This window comes from Tubulanus polymorphus, chromosome 6 (assembly GCF_964204645.1).
Source record: "Tubulanus polymorphus chromosome 6, tnTubPoly1.2, whole genome shotgun sequence".
In the NCBI taxonomy this organism is placed as follows: Eukaryota; Metazoa; Nemertea; class Palaeonemertea; order Tubulaniformes; family Tubulanidae; genus Tubulanus; species Tubulanus polymorphus.
In genome coordinates, this window is record NC_134030.1 from 6,365,389 (window position 1) to 6,388,747 (window position 23,359).

The 23,359-nt window shown below is 39.9% G+C and overlaps 1 long non-coding RNA gene across 1 annotated transcript in view; it reads right to left on the bottom strand.

Moving 5' to 3' along the window:
* Nucleotides 1-33: 33 nt before the first annotated feature.
* Nucleotides 34-23,359, bottom strand: part of LOC141907689 (uncharacterized) — a 52,298-nt gene continuing 28,972 nt past the window's right edge. Inside the window, exon 3 of the long non-coding RNA XR_012619537.1 lies at nucleotides 34-389. This is a non-coding gene — a long non-coding RNA (uncharacterized LOC141907689). The remainder of the gene's footprint in view (nucleotides 390-23,359) is intronic.

Below are 23,359 nucleotides of genomic sequence, written 5' to 3' on the forward strand. Positions count from 1 at the left end.
GGAGGGGGTGATTTTCAGTCAATTATTCGCATTTAAATGATTGGCAGCAGATGCGCATTTATGATGACAGCAAAGCGATTCTTACGACGATTTTTTGATTATTTCGAAGATAATTAGTTTCTCATGACGCGGCCGTCTCACCGGGGAGCAGAAATATCGGCGAAATGCGAAGCCGTAACCGTTTGATGTTCTATTTTTTTAATGAAATTCAAAATGCGACGGTTCACGCTGCGAGTTGCTGTTGCAGTCAACATCGGCGTAACACGGATCGACGTAACGATTTGACGACCACGAATCGCTTGGATAACCAGAGTCCATTCAAGCGCGTCCAGTCAGCGTTGCGATAAACTTCATTCCTCTCCCAATCGATATGTCTGCGCGGAGCAAATCTGAAATGAAAAGCATGAATACGTTTATCGCACGGTGGGATATAGAAAAATCAATTTGCAAAAGCCAATATATCAATAGTGAAGCGGTCTGATGATGACCGCTTGTATCCTGTAAAAATTAGGTAGATCAGCGGCAATCGATTAAAGCTAGCCATCTTAACCCCTTATCCCAAAATATGAAAAATCGAAGAAAAGTTGAAGCCTTACACGATTAAATTTTCAAAACTAGAGCGTATAAAATGATTTGGATTCATAAATGCTATCGAAACCTTTCAGGGCGGCACCTGGAGCAACCCCATCTTGGGCATGGACTATTATGAAACGAAATCGTTTTATAGTCGATGCTTTGACTCAATAACCGTTTTTTTACAAAGGTTCAACCGGTAATTCTAATAGCGATATTTCAACATATTCTGTCGATACAAGAAAGCGGAATATGATGTAAGGTATATTCATAGTCCGCGAGCAGTGTATTGATAAAAGATGCACTAAGAATGTGACAGTTTACGTTCATATGTTGTACATAATAATAGTACAGTAAGAACGTTCTCGTTGAATATTGCTTGATTTATATAAACTCGACCGGGACAGAATGTCACTGTCCTCACTTTAATGGAATATGTGACAGAGAGGAAATGGAGATCGCAGATATCGCCTCAAGAACAATACCCTAATCTCCGTATATTGACCTTATACCGAGTAATCCAACTGTTTTATGCTATAACCCACTGCGTGGTCAGTTTTTATAATTGTCGTAAGGCGGGCGCAATTGATAAAATTTGTTAGGATGATTGACGAAGCGGGACCGAGGGTTAATCGAGGTCAGCCCGCAAGCGATTCGGTGATGGAGCTATGGCTGTCAAGAACCGACACCGGAAAATTGATCAAGTGCAACCGCAGTCGCTGGTAGAGGAAATTGTTCGCCATGTGCACGCTAGCTGGCCGGATCTGAGCTGGAAACATCATTCTCTTCTAGGCAAAAAACACATTCTCTACTCATATATACAGATTTCGATCGGGAAGAATGAAAAAAAAAACCATTGCTACGAATAAGAATGTGGCAGTTATCAGGGTTTCGAATCGCTTCACCTGGGGCGCACACATAACTAATGAATAAAATTCTAAATCCTTCTCACGGTTTTATCATCAGTAGATTGCCTGCTACCTTTTTCGGATATCCGTGTTCTCAATGCGCCATCTGGATAAACTTAATAATCAGTGCATCGCGTGATATTTCTGCGACTTCGTTGACATTTAGCAGGGTTTCTTTTTCGTGGGTGGCAGGTGCCATTAGGAGAGGTAACGTGAACAATGTGTGCTATTGAGTCCTAACAGATTTGCTTTGTTCTAAAGAAAGACGTTGCTGTTTATTCAGAACGTATGTGAAAAGAATTCAGAGAAATATGTATCGGCGATTCCATACTTCTTTATCCGTACGCACGTGACGCAGGGAAACATGGAAATAGGAGACAGGAAACATGTTTCAGAGCGGGTGCTGTGTCGTATGCGTTTACGAGAAACACAGTTTCGGGAAACACTGTTTCCGAGATCAAACATGTTTCATTCCGTATATTTCTGTGTTTCCCGCGTCGACGTGTGCGTTTGATTTTAAGCCCGCGTGCACGCAATAAACCAGCTATAAATCTCATACGATATAAATATCAGTGATTAACGGGTCATAATTGGGATCCAATTTACAAGATGTGACATCAGTACGAACTTGTGAATCGCAGGGTCATCGACACACGTCGGCAAATCAAGCGCGATGGAATTCACTTGGCACCGAATGAATTATACGAGACTGTCGAAGTTGAAATCTATAGTAGCTAAAAGTCGTATTTGATTTGCGAGGTGTCTCGTTGTTAGTACGGTTTCGCGTTAATGAGAATATAGCATCGAGTATCGACCTGACAACGATATCGTACAACGCAATTAGTACTATACTAGCCGGCTATATATTTCATTCATAGCCATGAATCGACTTATAGACATTTGCTGCGGATAATTTAAATGCATGCACGAGACCGTTTTATTATAGTCGCCGAGGGAAAATTCTTGATAAAAACCCCGCAAGAATCGATCGATATAGCCCTGTAAGATGCTTTATCTTGGTTATTCATTTTTTCACGTATTTCAATGTTATTACGTGTACTTAGAAATAAGAAATGCCACATAGTTAACAGTCTCTATTCCATTTTTATATTCTATTTTTCTTTGGAGGGAGGGATCAGGTAATACCGAAAAAGGCAGATCTATTGAATATAACAATGATATTTGTAAAAAGGGCGATTTTCCAAAATTTTTGGGGACGATAACCCTCTTCTCCCCTTTAATTAGTTACGGCCATGCATAAGTTCTGTATATGGAGCGGGCAATAGCCTGGCTGCTTGCCTACTTCTTCGGAAAGCCGTTTTCTTTCTGGTGTTCTCGATTCTGCAGCGATCTATTTACCCAACTGATGAACGTTAGTGTGGTTTAAGTCACGCTCGTGCGACTCGCAATGTTTATCGTCTTCACTTATTGGGTTTTTAACGCCTGTAAATGTCCGCCGTTAATGCAATTATCTGATAAATCCTTGATGTTTGTTTACTCGTACGTCATGTCGGCGGCGTGCGTCACACTTAGAACGGCGCGAATTTATAAATTTTTCATCCTCGTCTACGAAGAGATATGTTCTTTGAAACCCGAAACCTTTCGGTCGATTTGCGCGCGGTAAGCCAAACGTCAATGACATATACATTTAGTCATTCGTATTTCGTATTAGTGGAAAATGTCAAACTCAGAAGGATCAACGGGCACAAATCAATACTAACAGTTTATGGGTTATATATATTTAAATTCATTTTCGCCTACCTAATAATCTTGGGTTCGTTTCTGTTGTTGACGGTTAGTAATTAATGAATAAACCCAATACATCTTTGTCGGTGTATTAACCGAAGAAATGCAACAATTAGAAGTAAAAAAATCTAAAGATATTTTCTGTGCATCAACCTCGGGGACGGATCCGATGCTAATTTGGAAGGACTTTTCACATCCCACAAGGGCACTTTAATGCCCAAAATGGCAATATGTATTCTATCGAGGGGTATTGAGGGGCAGTTTTGAAGAACCTAACACATCCAATAAATGCACTTTGCTGTCCACAATGGCAATATTATAGGGTCAGTATCGCACAGAAATGCACCAATCATGTTTGTTGACAAAGTAGAAAAGGGCACTCAAAAAAATTTGATGGACTTGTACAAGTCTCGTAAGTCCCCTAGATCCTGAATTGTAATGGTGGGAATCAACGTTGACATGCTAACATGCTAATGTATGATATTCGTTCAATTTCCGGAACCGAGACGGCGCACGCGGGACGATACGAGCCGTCACGGGCATAAATCAATACCGCACGTGAATCACGTCCGGGGCTAATTTTGCGCATGACAGACACCAGGTGGAATCGTGATCGGAAAAAATAAACCTATACCGTATAATCCCGCGAGAAAATTCGAGATTGTCGTTCCATCTTCGACGAGGATGGAAAAGATTAACAGCTTGCGCGCTATCGTTGTTCGCTTCGGTTCGCGTTGGCATGTCATCGACACGGGAAAATAAATCCTCGACGGAGAGCTCATTTCCGCATGGAATGAGCTTCTAATGGTGACTTTCTCAGCGGATGGTTTCAAGAAACAACTGCCGATAAACTAGATGTTGTCCACTGAGCCGAACAGGAAATAGATTTTCAATGGTGCTCGGATTTGATTGTGCACACTGTGGTGATGTATATTCAACACCGGGTAATTACAACACGTTTTTCTTGTCGCGGAGGATCATCAACATTACCATAGAAAATCTATTCCTTTAAAAGCTATCCATTTGTTGCATGTTGATTTGTTTGGTATGACAATGTCACGCGGTGTTCTAAGTGATTTTTAGATTATTTATTGAAGCAGTTTAGCAACCGTATTCGATGATGTTGGGCCCGGAACGAGTTACGAATGATTTGTAATTGTCACAAATAATTCATTCACAAATTGAACAAATGAGTTTTTGTTATTTCAAACCCATTCTGGATTAACGTCTGACGTTTTTTCAAATATATTTCTCTAGTGGAAAATTTGTTATTCAATTTCTAATTTTGACGCCGAAAAAACCGAATAATGTTTTATTTACATTGACTGCTAGTATGCGTTATTTAAGGGGTTCTATGCGAGTCGATGTGCATTACGTCATCAGCATTGACGTTCCAAAACAAGAATTACAATTGTAAATTTTGGCGTACATTTCATAACTCATTATTACTTTGATAATTAGGTGTGTACTACGTCATCAATATATCGGGACTGGTTGTCGGACAATTCAATTCAAATATCTTTACATCCAAAGCCAAAATAACTTTATTGATCCTTAATTCATTATATTATTCATTGTCGACTATATTAAGCAATGTGTAATTTTCAAGGCGTCAATAAACTTTCAGTTAGTTTTCTTGTTCCGCTTGCTTTTGTCACACAATATATAATATGGAGCCCGAGTCTGAGCACTCCCGTGTTTGTGGCGATGTAATTGTACAACAAGCGACTTGCGATACTAAATCTTACCACAATTGCAGCGCATAATGACTGATTATGCAAGGCTTCGTGGACTAATTGCCTCAATATATGATATCTCTAAAGTGACCTCCTTGAAGCAAGGACGAATGAACGAGATACTCTACCATTTCACCTTCTGGTGATCTAATGGATTATTTGTCGTTGGGCTTCCCACAACACCCACGATGAGCATATAGAAACCTTATTACTTTTCTCGTTGATGTGTACGCCAACCGGTATAATTAGAGAACGCGTTTAACAATTAATTACAGCTCATTAGATTGTCATTAGTCAAGGTCAAGGGGTGATCAAGCACGATATTGGAGTCAACATTTAAGGCAATCACGACCGACATTTCGTTCTAATCGTCAAAGGTCGAGTTTTCAAATTGCAAATTGCTCGAATTCGATAAGATTCGTTATTGAGGACGAGATCTTGTTGATCTTGTTATATTTTTGTCTCTTTTGTATTTCATTATTTATCGTTCTATCCCAATAATGTAAAAAAAAGTCATTACGGAGCAATAACGATATTTTTGAATCGAATCGTGTTATTCATTCAGTGTTTTTCTAACAAACCCACCACATCTGTTGTGAGCAAAACATGGGGCTAAGATCGCTTTAAATCGAAGTTCATTATTGGAAATTTTTGTCCCGGTTTGAGCAGAACATTATATTCCATCCAGCCTGAATCGGCAAGTGAATGACGGAGTTTGTTTTGTGGTTTTACGGAATATTGATGCCGCATAGATCTGCATGAATAAACTTTTGTAGCAATAAAACATATTTTTCACATTAATTGATGTTTAAAGAATTGAATTGAATAACAATCGAAATCACAATCAAATCTTTCATATTGCTTATGGGAGAGATTCACAGTCATCAGTCGATCCCGCTAGGCATGCGATTGTATTGATGTTTGTACTTTCTGCAAAACGCCGTCATAATCGCTTACTAATTCACATAAAGAAACATTTATCGTGATGCCTCTGGGTTGTTGAGTGTTGATACGGTATTTATAGGCGGATTTCAATAGATTCTTCGGGCCGTTCAAGCCGAGCTCAAACCATCTTAGACTAAGAGATTCAATCAGCCGCACCTGACATTGTTCATGAATAGAAAAAAACCGAATCAGCTTAATGAATAAATAGGGCCGGCTGCGCGACAAGAAGATGTCCTTAAGACCATCTTTTCGCTAATTACTGGTCTTTCATCTTGTCTTAAGAATCATGGGGGAGACGCCGTTGCTATGGTGATGATGAAACGGAGGAAGAATGTCGTCGATATTGGTCAATGGCGGCGGCACCTAACGACATCAACGTGACTTCGTTTAAAACCAATATATAGATCAATTAAACATATTTCGTGAATTTGAAACTTCAATTTCAACCCAGTTCCGCAGCTTCGAGTTAAAATTTGACTCATATGATTCAACACAAACTCTTCTCATTTAATTTTAATTCAAAGTTAACTCAAACTCACGCTTCTTCGGAACTGAACCCTCGACACATATATGGTCCCACGAATTTCGTCCCACCTGGAGAGAAACTAATACTTGCAGAATCACCGATGTACTTTAAATTCGCCTGCAGGTAACGCGCCAATACGTCTTAATAAAACGAGCTGTCTGAATGCAGTAATTCTCTGATAAAAAAAAGATAAAAAGTAGCGGTTTGATCTGGTTTAAACACTTCACGCAATGAAGGGTAATTTACGTATTCAAAGTCTCTATAACTATCGAACACTCATATTGCTCCAGTACGGCTGACTCCCGGTGGTTTTTGTTGCATAAGGCTGGAAATGGTTTTGATGTCAACACAATAACAATCACACGTCGTTAATCAGACGTTTATTCATTGCATGACATCGCAAGAAATGTCTAGCTCTATACGCTAGGTTTTCATTTCCCAGCCGTCGGTAATTTCATTACGAAATAGAAAAAAAAATAGGCAGAATGGGCCGACGCATTCTGCGCGCGCGTTGCGTCACGTCATCAGACGCCCATGAAGTCGGTCGTTGGTTCATTATCACGTGGAGTCGTTTCGGTAACGTGACTTTTAATGCGTGATTTGAAACTCTGATGCTGTCTCTGCGCGAATCAAGGAAGCAATACGTTGCCGTTGTAGTAAAATGGCCAATGTTTAACTTGGGAGTAAGAAATTCGTCCGTTGTAGGATGCAAAAAATTGACTTTATTCGTATATACTGTAAATTACGTACCGGTAACTGGTTTTCTCTTCATCAAAATCAAACTGCTTGTTAACTTTAATCGTAGGAAATGGATAATGTAACACATGAATACCAATTTCCCGCGTACGCAAAACGTGTTATACTGTAATTCTATATACCAAACACCATGGTCTTATAAAATGCCTTACCTAAAGCATGTCATCCCAGAACATAACACGGAAGCTTCACCGGTCTGTTATGTAGATTGAAAAAGTCCCTAATATTTCGAGCGAAACAGAAACCGTTCTCAGCGTAAGTGTGATTTCTATCTATTTCTAGAAATACGGCACCGGATTCGTCATTACCGTTGTCTTAAAAGCCTCGAGTCTGAACACCAGTCGCTCCCGCGAGACTTTCTAATTTTTCGCTATTAGCTCCAATATCCGGTGACGAACATTACCGATTACACGAGGTATCAACGTTTCGGAAACATCTTCTTCAATCTATTTGTCGCGCATGACGACGTTGTCTAATACTCTTGTGAGTTGCACCCGATGTTATCGTACCTGAAGGTGCAGACGATAACGCCGCCTTCAGAAGAGGGAATTTCTATGGATTTCTTTTTTTGTTTTTCATTAGCCGGATAAGAACGAAGCCCGCATTTGAATCTATACGTGCACCGATTAACGTCACCGAGAAAAAACTGAAAATAGCGCGATGACGTCTTTCAACTTCCGGCTGGACAGGTCGCCGTTATACTCACGCGCACTATATACTATAACTACATCGCGAATCGCTGCATTACTTCATCATATTGCGTTATCAACACGTTTCTGAAATCTGAACTATCAAACTAACACACGCCCAATGCCATTGGTGCAATCTACTATTGCAAGTAGAAAACTGAATATCATCCGAAATTGAATTCATGCGTTCAATAACTTGGTCGAGTAATGTCTGAATATCGGCGTGTGTAGAGATACACTGTGTTCTTCGTTCAGCAAATGACCGTTGACAGTCGACAGCTGGAGTAAACGATGAGCGGAGGTGTCAACCTGTCAACCAATTATTTCATATGCATTTTACAGCAGTTTTTATTCATAATTTTCATTGTTTCTCATAAATCCAGTGCTTGGATAATCAAAAGGTTGCGTCTGATTTGGATGATATTCATAACGTTTTCTAGATATCAAAACAATGTATATTATTTATTCACCGGATAATTCTTCATCCGTGTGATGATTTTACTGTTTTCAATGCCAGGCAAATTCATGCTTGAATAAGCGTCTTTATATATTTACTAATATTATTTCTCGTCCGTCGCGAACAGACGGGTTAGGCATCCGTAGGGTGTCTACTGTCAACTGTCCAGTTAAGTCATCACCAAACTGCTGTGTGAGGTGTATTCTGTCAACCGCCATGTCATGTCATCACCCCAGTTTGTAAGGTGTCGCTTGTCATCAGCTGTAGAGCACGCTCTTTCTATTTTCATGGAACTTCTTTGTTCATATTACCACATATTTCAGCTTGCGCGTTAATACATTTCTAAACTCCCAGATTTACTCAGAAAGTAACTCTACACATTGCACTATAATGCTGTATATCGGACTTAGGCCAAATTATCTAAATCGTTGATTTGGCGTGTTTGGAGCAAATGATGCAACCAAAAACTAGAATGATATACTTTTTGAAAAGCTAACCCTCCTACACATGCACTTCACGAGAAAGGGCACTCTTTAAGGCACTAGGTCTAATCGTGATCCGAGCGCAATAATGAGAATAATCGGAAGTAGATAATTAAACTAGAAACGCAATCGACGCACGTAATTGGCCATCACCGCTACCGCGCACCTGCTCCGCTACTGGAAAAATGACAGTTAGATAAACCTTACATACGAATTCGAACATAAATAAAGCGCACACTATTCCTACATACCTATACCGGACGGACATTGAAAAGACAAATCGACCCGATCCTTACTTAGAGCGTACACAAATAACACAAATTGTTCAAGTATGTGAGCTTGGAAAATCACGATGTTCAACCAATACACATACACTTAGTAAAATATGATCCGTGTTTTTTTTTAGAAAAGACCGACAACAAGACTTAGAAAAGACTTCTAGAAAAATGTCTGTTTCTCTTTATCTGGACTTAACTGAACCAACCCAATATATAATCGATAACTGTCATAAATTGCAAAGTCTAGTGGGATCAGTGCGAAAGGTATATCTATACTGTATAAATCCTTTTAAAGTCTCCTCATTCAACGGTTATCTGATCATAGTGCTTTTGTGTATGGATAGGAGAAGCGTAAAAACGTGACGTTTTCCTTGTGGACTATAAAGATTATTTTCGATAATGTGACTGATATTCATAGTAACTCGGTATGCGGACGTGTCAGGCGATATTACCAAATCGATGGAGCAACTCGAAAAACGAATAACGGAGTTTAAAAAGTGACTTGACGCATTCAAACATTCCTTTAACCTTAATGACCTGATGGCTTATTCGAATGCACCACAATATCTAGACAGGTTGATGGAAATAGCTGTATATGCAATGGATGATAATTGCGCTCAATAATCAGTTGTAAATGATATAACGACCAACGACAACCGTATTTCTGCATCGTTCGTGACACAGGCTTTCACTGAACCGGATACACACTCGTTGAGCTGAATTTATTATAGATCTCAGTCAGATTATATCATTCCAAGAATTTTTTAAAACGATAGATGATATATTACTAATACATACTTGGTCTGTGTAATTGAGGTTTTTCGAACGGGCTTTCATTTCGATTCTTTCTTTATCAATATTACGAATGAAATAATCACTATCTGCAGCAGAACATCACCGAATTTTTACCTCACATTGAATGCTGCTGTCGATGATGGTTGAGAATGTCTTCCTGAGTACATCCTGTGATCATATCACTGAGTTAACGAATCAAAAAGTGTTCGCGATCTTGATTTGCGGTATACTAACCACCACGATCGGTCGTCATTTCAGCGCCTTTCTAGCGCTTGTTGACAAACGCGACGTCGTCTCTCGAGCCTCACGTCAGATCGGAATTTAATGCGGAAACACTACTTCACGAAAAATCTGCTTCGACGAAAGTTTACGATATCAGATATTGACATGAGCAATATACAACACGGGACAGTTTCTGTTGCGTTGCTGACGTCGTGGCTTGTCAAATTCTTTCATCGACGCATCTAAACTAATTCAACCATAACCCAATCATTCCCGAGGTACAAGAAAGTGCGTTATGTATGAAGAATTCCCTGATCAGCCAATATGCTGTCGCAGTTAGCTCGGTATTTGAAGAAACCCCACTTCTGTCATACAGCAATGCATGTATAACTAACTAGGCAGGTTTTTATGAAAATTTTGAAGTTTGTTCGAATAAATCCTTTTGAAAATTGAAACTGAATGATCGGTGGAAAACGATAAAAAAGCAAACATCGGATACGTGTAGCTTACATATTATTCATTATGTATGTATATATGTATGTATGTATATGTATATCAGGGACTCTTTAGACTATACTTGAGAGAAACCGAACTCTTCAAAGAAGTGCTTTGCTTCTAGCTAAGCCGATATTCTTGTGAAGGGGATTAAAGAGATGGTGTCAGTCATCTGCCAAAAAACACATCAATCAAGAAGTTCGGCTCCAGACAAGCGGCGTCTAATGTTACTTTTGAAATAGATAACTATCAGACTTCTGGCATAACTTTCTGGAAAACGTCTTGTACATTGTTCATGCGAAATATATTTAATCAAAATCTGAAATTTGAAAATGAAATGTCATTTCTGGTTTGAAAATTAACACATTAAAGCGTAATTCAATCCGGGTCTATTATGTTCGCCTGATTTCACGCTCTACTGTCATATGCTAAATCTACAGCATCCCGAAAAATAATCTCGCTGAAAATTTACGCGATTTAAATCCGTTGACGGCGAAACGAATACTACAAGCTGACACAGACACACACACACACTGCACGCCGTGCTGCAGGCGTGAAGCTCATTTTAAAGTAAAATTCAATCTGAATTCATAATGACAAACGAAGGAAATTAATTGAACATTTCCGAGGTTTCTCTGTTGACATTAAAAGGGTTGATCACGTCGTAAAGCTCAATTCATCATATGCCACGGGAAGAATCGACTACCAACCTGATACGCAACCTGATACGCAATCTAAGAAAATAGGGACACGTTCTGTACAGTGGCCTGGTTTTCTTAAAAGATCGCAGCAATTTTGCCTATATTTTTGGGTTGATATTGGTAGCCTCTTGGGTAGCTCCTGAAGATACTTACTCAGCTACCCAAGCCATGAAGTTTGTTCTTCGGCAACCAACAAGATCTTGAGCAGACAGAATCCGACGGGTAGAAAGCCCTGCATGGGTTATCGACCCAGGTGATTGATGTACGTACCATTATACTTAGCCTTGACAAAAGGGAGTTGATCCCACCTGTATTAAAAAGTGGCATTACGCAGCAATCCAATAATGAGACTACGAAACACAAGAGCCAATCGCATTATATGAGATTCCGTAAGACATTTGATAAATCGTAATTCATATCGTATACCACACAGACAAGTATCTCTTCAAATTGAACAATTCGTCAAACAATAATTCCTCGATAAAATCAATCGACCTGTACCCCTAACCGATAAAACTGGCACTTATTATTGAATGCAGAGAATGTGTTACTGCCAACAGCAAGACAAGCTCACTAACAAAATTGATTGATAGCCGAATCAATTGAACTCCATATTCGATAATGATAGCCTGCACTTGACCAGTGACCCTATTGATCATAACCACCGGCAAGTAAAGAGAAATACCCAACATACCAGTACATACAACATCAATTCACTACAAACAGATATCTCGGAGTCCACAGGACATTCTCGGCCCTCTCATTCGAACCTGATGGCATCGCTGGACTCATCCTTTCGTGCCGTGGCTGAGTCTAGCGATGTCAGGTTCAATTTCTGACCGAGGGAGGATGTCAGAGGGGTTGATTTAGGGGGTGGTCGCGGGGTCCGGGCCCCTGGCTTCCCAGTGAGGTGGCCCTTTTCGTCAAGATTAAGACATATTGTTGAAATCTGTTAATTTGACACTCACCCTCTTGGAAATTGCAACCTTTCAGATGTATTTCTTAAAAAATATCTAGAACTGAGGGCGGAACCACGATAGAACCTTTGACTTGGTTGCTATATCCGAGAAATGCCCTTTCTTTTCTTCCAATATTCCTAGATCCACACCTGCTTCATCCCTTTGCTTATGGACAATTATCAAACGATTTCATTCAATATTTTGAATGTAAGTTGAAAATACTTCAAAAAGCACCACCATACGGAAATATCTTTCAAATCAAACATAGGGCTGTAGAACACGCTAACAGGAGTGGGAAAGTTCCATAAACACCGAAAGTAACTTTATGAAAATGTACGCAAATATTTGGTATTTGATATAAGCCTGTCGGACGCGTTCTTTGATGGTTGTCATTTATCTGATCCGCTAGAAAACGCGGGCAGCAGTGAAAATTAGCTGTTTATGCGATTATCGTGGTTTTTTTCATCGAACGTTTCTGCCATATATGTGTCGTCGTCGCGTATAAACCAGAACTATCTGATTTAATATCGTCGCGGCCGAGTTAGCGTATTTAGTATCTCATTTCGGCTGATTACGTCTCCGCGATATGAATAATTGAAAAAACATAAAGGTATTCACTTTTCATTATGAATGCAATTAAGAGCGCTGATACGTGAAATCATGGACGTATAAACTTCGAGTTTATACGACCACGGTGAAATGCGCAGAGGACGTGAAATGAATATACTTCAAAAGAGTGCGAATTTACCGACACTCTAATCCACGAATAAGATAGTAGAGGCGAAATCCACAAATTAAAGTTATAGTCGGATGAAGTTTCAGACACGACGACGTCGCTGTTCTTTCGAGGCAGCCATTGTTCGACAGTGAATCTTTTGATTTATTTCAATCATTTGCCGTTATTTTCTTGTCGTGCAATTTACGTCCCTTCCCGGACGATCAGGTTCCAGACGTCTACCGACCTTGCCCTTATATCAGACTATATATCAGACCTATGATATAACGAAGTGGTAGATTCTGTCAGCGCGTAATTTCATTAGCTAAACCATCGCTAAACCTTCCAGGCGAATCTTTGTTAATTGAATTGATAATTAATACTCGACGGTTCCAACTATAAACCACCGAGCAGAATGAATCCGAAGCGGTTCAGTAATCTTGTTTGATGCAGTCATAGCCCAGTTATCACGCTTGTTCCCGTAGTTTGATGCCAGGACAGCACAGACAGAGGTTGTTAGGGTTTTGAAAGAACTAGCTGATCGAAAGTTTGTGATCAAAGGTACGTAGATATCAATATTTCTTTGTATGTAGCAGTACTAGGTGCTGACTCTGGATGAGAGAGTTACCGCGGTCAGGAAAATCAATGCCCATCTTAGCAATACCGCATGTTGAAGCCAATTGAATCCGAAGATTCGCCGGTGATAATAATCAACTGGACAGGATATAACATATTGATATCTCTGGTGAAGATGATACTTCTCGATGATAGGTTTGATTATCATGATTGGATGCTTGTATTACATCTGCTAATAGATGTAAACATAATATTACCATTGTACGTGTATATCACTATAATCTACCATCAATATATCATGATACATACCTAAATGAAGTTTCATCAGCAATAGGGAAATATGAAAAAAGCTCGAGTTCATGGCCGTGGTTGGTGTCGGGCTACCCACGTGGATGCTGCGTAACACATAATTTAAGACTGAAGTTTAGCCAACAAAGTGGTCGCATTGGGATGTACCTATGTACATATGGAGACCTCAATGCGGCGCGGCCTTCAGCTTTGATTGGTGCAAAACTTACATTTAGATAAATGTGATATATGTAGGCCCGTAAGCGCTCCATACATGGGTCGGTGGAATGTTGTGACGTAAAACGTCACAATATGTGAACGCCGGGCCATGTGGAGTGCAGGACCTGCATGCGTCACTTGAAAGGCAAAAACAAATAAATCAAGGGAGGGTTTAGCTTTGGAAAGAGTAGTGGTGAAAGGGAGGGATTGTAGTCAGAAGTAGGGGAATAAAGGCAAGAAGGAAGGGCTTAATATGTAATTAAATTATCATGGCTTGAAATAGGCCATCAGTCTCAGAGGTGGCTCCACATGTCAAGATTCAATCATTGAACATCTTGGATGATCGTCATACCCATTCAACCACAGCGATCAGGGTTATCAACAGAAATGCATTGATCGCACGCGTCTTTGATCCAGGTAATTTGACCCGTGCCAGGTCCTGGCGAATCGTTCACGCTGGTGCCAAATTGGTCCGTGGCTGGTTGACACGTGCCGACAAAATTTTAGACTAAGCCCGTCCCAAATTCCGGCACGGGTCAAATCATTCCGTGTGAATGCTTCCTAGTTCTAGAAGTAACTGAACCTCGCTTACCACAGCATCGTTCTGATAGCGTTTTAGTAACGAGTGAGTGATTTACGTGTGAACGCGCCCTCTAATTAGACACGGACCAAACGTGTGATTGCGAGTACAGAAAGGTAGCGAATCACCGATGACGTCATTTACCTAGAAGGGTGATTTTGATGAGTTGCTTTTTTGATAGATAGAAAAATACATCACGGGTGATAGTAGAAATTCTATCTATGATACGTATAGAACCGTTGTTTAGCCATGAGCCAAGAAACCTATCCGAAATTTAATTTGTGAAACCGACCGGACTTGGATCGGAAAGTAAATTAAATCCATCATCATGACGTACAAAAGGAATCTAAATCGATGAATAATTTTGTGCCTTTGTATGATGAAAAAAATAACCGCATTTTCTTTCCTTCCATCTCATTTTCTAAAATCGAAATAAACGATGCCAAAAACCAAAGATACCCCCATAAACAAAAATAGAGCGTAATAGAGAAATATTTCAACTTATCTGCTTGATAAGTTTAAATTCACTATATACAAAGGTCAAAAACTTAAAAGTGAATTTTTTTCATCAAAATTAAGAAGACACGACGTTTCGAACTTTCACTAGAGAGCATCGTCAAGTGTGAGGCTCAAAACGTCGTATCCTTTGATTTTTTTAAATTTTTAACTAATAAACTTTAGCATAAATATAGTTGGTGTCAAAACTTATTATCTATTCTCCACATCACAGAGTGGCTATTCTACTATTCTTCTTCGTTTTTTTCTCGAGCATAACAACATCGTCAGAAATGTAAGGACACCGTGAACAGATTAGTTTGGCGTGCCCGCAACTGACAGGTGATGGATTAGTGCTGCAGAAATGTCAACAAAATGAACTCCGCACAATCCGACAATCTTTCAAAAAGCAGGAATCGTAAAGGAACCATCATAATTGCATTCATCGTGGTGAAAATATCAATTACATTTTCTGCAATTGATCACAGAGATTGGAACCAATTTCGCAAGACTTTTTAACCCAAGAAAAATGAATAGGTATTGGTAAACGGTATTGTGCGGTTTGCAAAACAAAGCCAATAGTCGAATACTCGTCAGTCGCAGCCATGACTGTTGAAGAAAGTGCCAATACCACTTCATAATCTCCAGTAAGTAAATTGAACTGGAGTTGATTCTATTTCCTCTTACCATCGACTCGGTGACAGCTAAGCAGAGTGTCATGATTGTGCAATTTGATGCCGCGACACTTTTGTCTGGCGGTAAGTTGATTTTTTATGCACTGGCGACGTGATTGTTCCACGGGACTCAATTGAATCTCCGATAACACGTATCGAGGCAGCGAGCTCGTTTTATTGCAAATACGAAATGAGATAAACGTATATTATATAAGACATATCGGAATAAATGCTCATTATTGCGATAAGTCAAACGGAGTTCAAATCGAACAGCTTTTCCCGGCGGGTATGTGATTTTCTGCCTTCTATTCTCAAAGATAAATTGCCATATTCGCTCAAACCATACATCAGAAAAGCCTTGAAAATTGATCATAATTTCCCTAATAGCACAGTGGAAATAACAAACCCCCCTCAAGAAACATATAGCTTATCGATTTGAAGTGAAGTAAAGAGAAGAGGCAAGTTTGGGTCTGTTTGCGTGATGAAGATTATTCCAAGATGATTGAGATTTCATAGACACGATTCATTGAAAAGCAATGGAATGACTGCAATTTATACGCCTTAATCAGGCAGAACATGGATTCACATGATGAGGCTCCCTGGGGATTCTTTAGATGTAGAAGTCTAGTGTGGAATTATTCTGCTGAGCGACCAAAAAATTGTCATTCCTCGTATCTAGAAACGTCTATCCAAATGTACAATAGAGCAACTCATCGGAGCAATATGTTTACAACGAATGCGCGTATCTAATCTACTGAAAACATGGCGTAAATTCGTTTATCCGGTCGCGGTGAGGATATCGAGTGGATATACGCATAGTGTAAGAGTGTCATAAAATGTGTCAAGAAACGACGCACTCGTTTTTGAATCGAGGCCGATGTTCGTTTCGAACGTCTGATAATATGTCCACGGCGATTAGACGGTGTTTCGGTATAACACGCCTTAGACAGACACGAGATCCACATAGCAGACGAGATACTGTGACACATCTTGTCTAACGCGAAAAAAACAATTTAGTTTCAGCAGCCACAACAAACCGCATAGTAAATATCATCGACATCATTATGGCTAAACTCCACAGCATTTAAGACACGACGACAATGAATATTTCTTAATCACGATAGAGAATAAACGGAACCAACAGCATATAGTTGAAGTGATCGCCTGGGACCAAAGTGAAGCAACTTCATGAAGTAAAACCGAATTAATCACCGATTGTGATGCTAATCATTATTAGTCCATCGAGAGGGGAACGTTATATATCATCGTTAGAAACACCATCGGCCTTAATCCCATTCTAACACGACTGCTTCTACTTCACCGAAAACAAATAGTTTCGACGTAGCTGGGTTAAAGTTAATCTGGGGCCCGTTCTTGAAGAAACATATACACAAAGATAGGAACATCAAGCGTAAATTCCATCACATGTTCTTTTTGATGCCCATAATTCAGGTTATTCGCCCCGGAAGCGGAAATCGAGAACATTCTATGCGTATACATCATATAGATGATGGATATAATGTCTATCTATACTGCGGGCAATCATCGTGACGAGTAACAAGGCCTTCTTCAGATAGCATACTGCAGATTTAAAACGCTTTTGTGTTCCGTTATACGGCGGTAGATCTCTCTCGTTGAAGACGACGATCCCCGAAGGCCAACAAGTAATACAAAATGTGCGCCGATACAGAGTAAAAGCACAGACTCACTGGCATGAAATTAATCATGTAAATTATTTCCGTGTTCCCGAGAGGTGTTCAATTGATCAAACTGCCAACGACAATTATTTAAACGGTGTTGCAATGGATTCTAAACAGCCCGAAGACGGGTCATACAACATTAATTTACTTCGCTTACGCTGTATCACTTTTGGTGTAAATGCAATTCTGTTTAGTGCCGATGGAAGAACACATTGTTACTGATATACACCCATTTAAGAATGTCTATGAAAATAAGATAATACATTTCTTATCGGGCTCCACCCAAACTTCATGATATAATTGGTTTCTTTTGCAACCGAAATCATCGATCTCATGATAATAAAATGACCCAGTCACAAAAGAACGTGCGTTATTGCCGTTAGCAAGTCATTATCTACTGTATTTATGACGTAATTATTGTATTCTGTCCTCATTAACAGCGTTGAGATTTTCGGGAGATTTTGCGGCGTATTTTTACGACAATTTTAAACCGTAATACCGGGGTGACACGTATACGGCCAGTTTCGTTGCCGAATGCAAATCGCGCGCCACGAAGGATTACACGCATTATGTCGACACCTCGTGAACGGGTTTTTTTATCGGCCTCTTATTGCAGTTCTCGTGCAAACAAACGCCGTAAAAATCATGGCGATTGTTTACTCATTGTACGTGGCGACACGTCGGATTTTACTATCGTCGTAAACGACGTCGGCGTCGCTGTGAATTAATTCGCCGAAGAACTTGATATTCTGTAAACTTTTACGAGCCGGTTTACTAATGAAATAAAACGAACATAACCCTCACACCGAGCCGCGATTACTGCCGCCATGCGTAACCACAAAAATACTCGGGAGAATATGAGAATATGAAATTTTCACGACCCGATTTTACCGGTGGTATGCGTGCGAACCACATCCGCTTTCCGGACACACACAAATCAAACGACGAAATATCAACTACATATTATATTGAATTTTTCTGCCAAGTTGCAACATAGCGTTCATGCATGGCATGCATATTTAAGGAGAAATAGACATTTTATGAAACCGCTGAGTGTCCACTTGAGCATAACTTCTGATGGCAACCCCGAATGTGTGTCCGTTAAGCGATGCGGTATCTCCGCTGCGGGAATTTTTGAATTGCTAATTATTCCGATGACGGCCTCCGATGAATAATCCGACATAGCAGTTCTATTATGTAATTCATTTCGCGATGGAGGCAGAGGATATCATTGATAATAATAACTTTTTCATGTCTTGCGTTCGTGTTCATAACTTTCTAACAAATAAAGTGCGTAACGCGCACGAACACTGTTAGAAAAGATGACACTAATAGCGATGTCGTATAAGTAACACGTTGATGCAATTGATCGAATGGCATTTCTATGTTAATATCTTTAGTCCTGTCGACTATTGTCGCTATTATATAGCTCTGTAAATGGACAGTACTGTCGCCTATACATATTTCATCAGTATATCAGTCAGTGATATCCGCTTGTCTCCTTAAAGCGTTATCCGATTATTGGCCGTCTCCCAATTATAGTCGGCTGAACAAAGCTCACATAACGACAGAATTCAGAGGAAGTAATGTAAGTAACTAATCTTGGAGTTTTAGGTAAAAGCGAGCTAAACCGATCACGGGATCCGACTATAGTTCTAACTTTGCGTTCAAAAAGTAATCAAGATGTCCAGACTGTTTACTGATATCTGCAAGGCATCGGAATAAAAGATGATTGTAGGGTCTATTCACGAAATATAGGGTTTTCTGCCTCTTTTTTAGTTTATTATTAGTGCAGTTATTTGCGTGCGGATATGTCGACGAGCATTTCAAATGGCAGGTTTACCACATTAATGTGCAGTTAATCACTGACTAATTGGGTTTCTGCTTGATTTGCCAATGTTGTTACGCATAAGATTGTAGCTTTACTGTACGTCATGGTATATTACAACGCCGAAGTCCCCGCTAATCCGCCGGCATCGTCATCTCGATCGTGTTTTCCATCGCGTAATCTTTTAACAAAAATAATTGTCTTATCCTAATAACCGCCCTCATATAGACAGTATAAATAAGAATTCATCGACGGCCTTGGCACGCTTGTGGCCGATTCGACTAAGATTGTCGGTCTCTCGATGCAGTATTCTTATCTATCGGGATTTTCAAGTTACTTTCGGAAATCAAATTGGGATTTGACGAAATATTCCATTAGCGGAGATATTAATCGACAACTTCACAAACATCCATTAGCTGCACGTCACTATATTCAAGTGACGATTGAAATCAGGGTGATCTCGGCCCATATCGCTGATTTGCCGCATGAAGTCGGTGGCCTATGCGACCTTTAGATTGACGCCTAACCTAAAGAAGGTCAACTTTTCAATTTCAGCAATATTCTGTCCAAAACCGCCGAACTGGGTTCTGGGAGTTCATATTTCAATTGCGGGATGAAATTAAAGTCTGCGAGTTCTGAAAACAAATACTTCATTCGGTGGCAAATATGAGCCGTTCACATTTACACGCTTTTAGAAGCGCATCATGGTTTCAAGATTTAGCCAAATACTAATATATTTCCATATGTGCCGATGCGCCGATGTTTGAGACAGGTCGATGCTATACTTACGTAGGCCCGGTGTAGAACTTTCCGAGAAGCGTATTACGTAATGTAATCATTCGTTTCGCCGGAAAACAGTTGATTATATAGGCGTAACGCCTGCGCGAAAATGATCCTGATTCCGCGTCTAATAACAGCTAATACCGTAACAATTGGCGAATAATCATCAATCTTTGGGAGAGTATATCGCTTACAGAGATACAGTTTGGTCTGATCGCTAAAAACCCTCACGTCCCTGTGTACCATCCGCAGACAGACGGCCGATGAAATAACCATTTATTAAATCAACTCACCCTTCGTCATCGAACGGACAGAAGAAATAGAACCCTTTCGCCGGTATTGTAGGTATTAGGTTCAGGTGATGGATATTGTAATTAGAACTTTTAACGGTCAAATATGTGGCGCGCAACAGGCCAAACAATAGTCCAGTAACGGCTCGTATATCTTTCAGTCGACACGTACAGAACAGCACTGTCACTAACGATCACTAATTACTTCTGGACAGTATAAATTGGTTTGAAAAGATTGATGTGCCGTCACCACAGTGGTAGCTGCGCAATCTTGCTTACCCATATAATATGATTGTATGTTGCCACCACAGTGCCAGAGATTTCCCGGCCGCTGTGGCTAATTGCATTGCTATAATTCATCTGACTTGTTCCTTTGGCCATGGATTTTCTATCAAAAGGCCCAATTACGCAGATGTTTGCTTATCCGATACAGATCGACGGACTGATAGAATTTCGAAAAAGCTACGAAGCAAAACGAAGTTGCTCCGTTTGCGAATGTGAATGTATAATACGCCGACAGCGTCGCTAGCATATTTGATTTGCATATTTTTCGTTTTTTGTGACCATCTTCAAAGAATTTATTGACGACGCAATAACGTTTTTCGCTGTGTTTTGGAAAGCAGAATGTCAGACGTAGAAGATGTTCTAGGTCTAGCTCAGACTGAGACGATGAATGTGAGCTACGCTTAGAAAAAAACCAACGCGACTTGACTGACTTTCTGTAAGACTGTCATCTCGACCCTTCAAAGCAACGTTTATATTGACAAAGCAATAACGTTATCTTTCTTATTTTCTGATTGAGCAATATTCCGCTTATAACAACGTCTCTCCATTGTACGCGTACCCACGAAAAAAAATGGAATATAGGTCCACCGTCATCAAATATCCAACAGCCACGTAGTTAGTACATTTTGCTTGACCGGAAACCAAATATCGTTTTTGCCTGAACAATGAGTGTACCGAATGCGCAAATAAATGAAAAATACGAGAAGCATAGAAAATTGAATTAGATTTTTTTCTTATACAGCGTGGGGAACTAATAGCAAAGACACATTCTCTTTCTCCCGATTTTTCAACTTTTTTCTATCATTCTCCACTCTTGAACGACATTTCACCTACGCTGTGATCACAATTTCCGTTGTAGTGGATGATAAACCTGACGGAAGTATTGTCTATATTTGCACACATTTCGAAATGGTAGCAAAATAGATAATGTAGTCGACTGCTGGCTTTTGCATTATTACACAGCGACTTGCAATGAGAAATTTGATCATTTTACAATGAAATTTCTAATATTGAATTTTGTTTTCGAGACCGTATAGATTCCGATCCCCACCACCCGGGGAGTCACCGCCTTCGGTCCTGTTCATTTTTCTAATGTTTCCAATCTAACCTTGTATTATGATTTGACATACGTCTATTTCATTAAGACAAACAACCAAAACTCGACGCAAAAATTCCTCTCGAAACGTGCCTCCCTCAACAGCCAATAACGAGTGCGGAATTCCAATTTGATATTTCAGTGCCATTTATCGGGTTATTAATCATTGGATTTTATTACATCTCATAACTCATTTTCAAACAGCAATTGAAAATAAGAGTATGCGATCGGTGTTCATTTTCAACTTATCAATAAGTTTCAAATATTTGTCACCGAACATGCCGATAGACATAGTCGGAATTCCTCGTCTCTGTGATAATATAAGCCACGTCGATATTTGGTTTCGGCGAACGCCGGTTTCCACGCGCCTCGGTGTGAGAGGGCTTGACAATATGCAAATAATCAGTCGCTGGAACGAATCGACAACAGCAAAAACAACGAGAACAGTTGGTATTTTCACAGATATCTACGCCATATCGACCTTTCTGATTCAAACGATTCCGTTGGGGTCATTTCATTATTCCGTAGCTAAATGACGTTTGACTTTTTTTTCAATCAACATCGTCTCGTCGAAAGAAATCACAGCTCTTCGCCTTGCTAATAGAATGCGACCACGCTTAGCCTATTACTCGGCATAAGACCCCGTATCTAATCTGTTTTGCGTTGGACAGCTCATTCCTGACCGCTGCCAAATACAACCGTGTATTACTCGCCGGTGTAACAACGGCAGGTGTTTCTGCAATACAATCGAACACCTATTTAAGCTTCGGGCTCATGCGATTAGTAAACATGACCAAACGCCGTACTGTCACTTAGAACGATTTAATCTTGTTGGATTTGTGGAACGTTTCCGTGAATGAATCAGAGCAACGCATTTGCAACACTCGTAACAAGTCAATGAAAATAACTACAGTAAAACAGTCGTGATAAACAACACTTAATTCTAATGCGCTCTGGTGTTTCTGAGCTCGTGTCGACAGTTATGCCAGTTTTACAGTAACTTTAACGGACTAATGATTTTAAGTTGGACAATCGAGGATTCGGAGATGTCATTTCTTATTTCGCTTTTGATCGATTTCCATGCTCTATACATCAATGCGGTGTTTATAGTGTTGACGACGGTCGCAAGAGCCGACAACAGGACGCACACATAGTCCATAGATCTATAGCGTAACGAGATACATGGAATCTGTATGCGCTCCGTTATCAAGCCAAAAATCCCTCTTCACATCCTGTAGCCAGTTAGTATTAAGATCAGTCTCTCAGCCGATCAACTTTGGTTACCATAGCTATAGCTAATAACTCAAAACCATTGGAGTTATTGTGGGTGTAGAATAGCCGCACTGTGACGTGTAGAATAGATCATAAGTTTAAAAACCAACTATAACAAAGTTAAAAAAGACGAAAAGCGAATTCTGTTTATCAAAATTAAAATCAAAAGACGTTTCGAACAATCACAAGAGATCATCGCCAGGTGTGAGGGGAAAACTAAAACGAGGGGTATAGTATATATACAGGGGAAAATGAGTTGATTTGGGTAAATTACTGACTGAGTGTAATTAAGG